A 5,068-nucleotide genomic window follows, 5' to 3' on the forward strand; every position below is an offset into this window, starting at 1 on the left:
TGGCATCAAAAGAAATATTTCTCACCTTCTTCATAAAAATAATGAGTAAAATCAAAAACTCAAATATATCAATGTCTCAAATCATCAAACATCATAATCATTTCATAATAAAGAAACATATTCAATACATAACAAAATCATGTTTATAAATTTGAATCTTATTTGCACCTTGTCTGCGTATTATTTTTATCTCAAGAACTTCAATTCTCAACTACATATATTGCATTCAGAAGGATATTCATAAAATTCAAGTGACAGGAACTTACCTTTCAATGTTAAAACTTTTCTTTAAAGAAATCAATTGCAGACTGTCTCAATTAAAACACCTTATTTATCCTTTCTTCAAGGATTCATCTACTACACAGGCATAAAAATCAATTCGTGTGTTTCCACACACACTCTTTTTAACTTCAAAATGAAAGGTTTAATTATTGTAATTCATCATATGTACTTAATTGTTCACTATTACCTGCATAATTATTATGGGTCTAAAATATCCCTTTGAGACATTCAACTTCAAAGTTCATTATTGGTGCACATCTTATCTTTTAATCACTTAAATCTTTCTTTCTTCATAATTATTTAAGTTAACTTAATCATCATCAAAACATAATAAAATTCATTGTATACATGCATGTTTATCATTGTTACACGTGTTACACAAAAAAAATATCAATCAATGCATCGCCTATAAAATGCAGTAATAATTCTTTTGCTCTAATGGCATCATTATTTATTCAAACTTGCAAACAAATTCAATACATTTGTAAATATTCAATCACCTATGGGTTCATATTTCACCTGTCTGCATTACCCATAACTTTATCAAAAACTTTTCATCTTAGTTTGCAACTCAATATTCTCGGTGGTCCCTTAATTAATTTGTTTGGAGACATTTATGATTTGGACCTTCTTTGTTGATTACGGAATACATATTCAAATTCTAGGGTAACACACTTTACATAATTAAAAGATTTCACTCATTTGTTACCCTCCATATTTGTTTGAGTGCCCAGATATTTTTTATTTCATTTCCCAAGGAGTTTAGTAGTCTTTCTTAAATCTACCTAACAAAAAAAATCTGTTTCCCATATACCGAGTTATTTCAAAGTAAATTCGTTCTCTTTAAGTAATTGTTATTAGTCTTCTATGTTGGTCTATATATAGTTCGCAGGACATCCTCAACCCCTTGCTATTATTTTATTTGCCCCCCTTTCTCTATTTGAACTTGACTTATCATGGCTTATTTCACCCTTCTTACTACAAGAAAATATTGCACAGTTTTCATTAATCTCTAGTAAAATTTGGGTGCATTTCCCAAAAGAATTTCTATAGACACGAATGTCTAGTTATTTATCCTGGTCTCAAATTATTCTGTTACAGACTTATCAACCCTTCTTTGTTAAATCAAATTCTATGTAGACCAGTATGTTATTATCATTTGTCAAGTTCTGGGAACAGAGTCCCTGGTAGTCCGTTGGTACCACCACTATGGGATTGAGAAAATGTAATCGTAATTTCTAAAGGATTCTTACCCTTATATGACCTTTATACTTCTTATATGTAGGCTTTAATTTTACGATCTCAAACATCTATCTTAGGTCAAAAATTTATTTCATCATTAAATGCAGTCTTTGATTACTGGATGTCCTACTAACTTGAGCATGAGTTTTTGTTAGTATTTTGTTAGTATGTCAGGAATTTCTATTCATGAACAAGTATTTCTCCCTATTCCTTGTATGTATTCCTTTAAGCAATATGCCATCCTGTTATATGATTTCCTATTTTTGGGAGTAATTCATCTACATCATTCCTATTAACCTTTGGTTTCTCTGTTCTATTTTAATTCTTCCTATTTCTAGGTCTCCTGCCTGACAACTGAAACAAAATATTGGTAGTTATATTTCCTTTTAACATCTTCCTGTCCTTTTAAATAATCTTTCTTTTATCATCATAAACCTACCAATAAAGTGATTTATCCTGGTCAAACATCCAGTACTTTAAGGCTCCTAAGATTCCTTTTATTCTTTCATCCACAATAGTCCTTCTTGGACTGCAAAATCACAATCATTCTTATGAGCAATAAGCACATATACTCTATGCCCTAAACAAATTTTTAAACTTCTCTAGACCATTATTTGGATAATCTATCCTACTCGGTTATTTTCATTTAATTTAAGACTACTCTCATGATTCATTACCCTTCTTCGGGTTTACATTTTTAATGAGACATTTCTTTTTATATTTATGAGGCTTCACACATTATTCTTATAACTCCTGGGTAAGAGATCGGGTTAAGGTAATGTAGGATCAAAATTCATTTCTCTTCATTATTTATAGCCTTCTATTTCATTTGCACACTACATATTTTAGGTTAACTTTATTTTAAGGCTTGGGTAATTTAGCAAATACTGCTTATTATCCCTAAGATCCTATCATTCCTAAAAAAAAAATCTTTTACATCTGTCAATCTTAGTGGAGCAGGATTTCCACTTTAACCCTTATTTCTCTACATATCTTAAATCTATCTACTCTGTTTACTTACCCTATTCAAATCTAGGGATGGGTCACTCTTTAATCTGGCTCTTTATCCTGCTATTCTCCCTATTCTAGACTAGTTTTATTATTTTTATGGCTCTATATTCTTACTAAACTTAGTAGCATCATTCTATAGGCTTATTCTTTCTGTCTCCAAATTCTAGATCATCATTCTGTCAATAGTTAGAGGAGCTGAGTGAGCCCGTCGACTTCACTCTAATTTTTAACATTCTTCAAAATGCTAATAGCCGTGAATGGCTTGTATTCTTTGACCATGGTACTTACAATATTTTACTCCTCAATAATCGAGCCAAACATTATTTATTTATCGGGATAGACATGTCATTTATATTCTACTTATGATGATCTACTAGTCTAACTTCTATCCTCATTGGGTAATATATCTCGGGAGATTTATAAGGAGTCTTATTGATTCATTTTAACACTTACCGTGTTCGTTAGGGGGCGTTGGCTGATAGGTAATATTTCATGATTCATACCGGTATTTAAAAAGTTTTAATAATTTTTTTTTTTTTTTGACAGTTTCTCTGGGCAGGTTCTGGCGCCGATGTTTCTATTCTTTTCTGCCTAACCTATCGCCTGCAATGGCTAATCTCTGCCTGTTTCTCATCTATCCCTATTTCTATGCTCCTTATGGTAAATTTTTGCCCCTTTCTGATTACTTAACTGTAATCTCTACTCCTTTATTTTAGAAGTCATTACCCGCCATTCAGATGAGTTATTTTATCCGGAGTAGTATTAATTAATTAGTGTGCTTATATTTTCCTTCATCTGAACTGCATTATTGTCTCTTTTGACAGACTCTGGCATCCTATTTTTAGTTAACCTATCTTCTTTATCTCTGCGGGTTATTTTTATTTAGGCATCATTATGACTTCTCTAGCTAAATTCTAGCTTTTTATATTTTCAGTACTGATCAGACTTTATTTATTTAATAGCATCATAGCTCATTTATTATTCATATGCCTATATCTTCATCTTAAATCTTTGTGCCTAACAACAACATATTTCTTTCAATTCTATAAGCCTATAGCTTCAATTGCCTATGACATTTATTTCTTGGAATTCCCTTTTTATTTAGGCTATTCTATTTTATTCACTGTATTTCTGTCGACATTCTATTTTATTTATATGGCGCCTGTCATATATTGACAAGGAGTATATCTATTCTTGGCTACTCTTCCTATTTCTCCTTGTCTTTTTAATCTATTTCCATTTCCCTTTCTTAGTCTGGAGTCTGTTTCTCCTGTCAAATTCGTCTTATACAAAGTGGCCAGTTTTGTAAAAGACTTGTTTTTGACAAGTAGAATCATACCCTGACTATCTCATTTTTTTCTTTTCTTTATTTTAAGCCTGCACTTCTCACAAACAAAATTCTTACTTCATCATTGTATCGTTTTTGAACGATATCTTAAGGCTCGATTGGGAAATGTTACAAAAAATGACATCTTTATTCATCATTTGGCACATTTTGGCATTTAATTCTCTACCTAACCTGAAGGTTCATACCGCTTGATTTTTACTTGTTTGCATTTCATTTCTGCATATCATTTTATTTTCACCCTTAAAATTTGGAAGCAGGTATTTCTCAATATTCTATCACTGTATTGCATCCTAGTATATCAACTATATTTGCCAGAGTCTCTATAGGATAAAATAGTCACTTGCAACGTGGATGTACCTCCGCTACATATGCCTATCTTTCCTATATAAAATTTTTCGTCTTCCTGACTTCCTTTCTATCCGGCTAATTATTTTTAATTCTTTTCTTTTCACTATTTGGAGGATTTGTATTTCACTTTCTTTGTGCCGGAGGGCTTTCTGAGAAGTGTCTTTGTTTAATTTCATGATGGGGTTCTTTATCTCTGTGCCTGCCTTTCTCCCTGTATGTTTTCCCTTTTTCATTATTTTGCCTAATTTCTATCCCCTTTTTATGTAATCTTTCCCTAGACCTAAATGTGTCATCTTTATTTCTTTAAACTGTCTTTGACCTAAATTTCTGCCCATTATTCTATTTAACTCTAGGGTAATTTTTGCGCCTCGTTCCAGTCTGCTGTTCGAACTTCCCTGCATCTATTTAAATTACTCAAAATTTCTCTGGTAGGTTTTTGTGGCTATTAGTCCCTTAGGATTTTTCTTCCTGATTTCGTATCATTTTGCTATTTTCCCTTTTCTTTTTGTAAAACTCATATCTAGGATGCTATTTTTCACATTTTTTTTTTTTTTTTTTTAATGCCTCATTTATTTCTATATATAGGGAATTATCATTAGCAATAAACTTACCTTTAACAAAGGAATCCTGTTCCTTTTACTGTTGCTACGTGATCCTCCATTTGTGTGGCAAATTCATTTACCGAGCCACCCTCATATTTTACCTATAGGAACTTTCGTAGATTTGTTAACCTGTCTGTCTCTTTGACCGATCGCCATAATTGCCTACATTATTTTTGAAACTCACTCAGATTTGCTGCATTTTTAAATTACTTACCATTCAAGGTTATGTGAGCAT

General features: G+C 31.7%; 1 long non-coding RNA gene across 1 annotated transcript in view; it reads right to left on the reverse strand.

The window, feature by feature from the left end:
- The window catches only part of LOC137624238 (uncharacterized), a 3,422-nt gene extending 1,656 nt beyond the window's left edge, over positions 1–1,766 (reverse strand). The window contains exon 1 of the long non-coding RNA XR_011040698.1: positions 1–1,766. This exon is cut by the window's left edge and continues 579 nt beyond it. This is a non-coding gene — a long non-coding RNA (uncharacterized lncRNA).
- Between the last annotated feature and the right edge of the window lie 3,302 nt (positions 1,767–5,068).

This window comes from Palaemon carinicauda, chromosome 31 (assembly GCF_036898095.1).
Source record: "Palaemon carinicauda isolate YSFRI2023 chromosome 31, ASM3689809v2, whole genome shotgun sequence".
NCBI classification, from domain to species: Eukaryota; Metazoa; Arthropoda; class Malacostraca; order Decapoda; family Palaemonidae; genus Palaemon; species Palaemon carinicauda.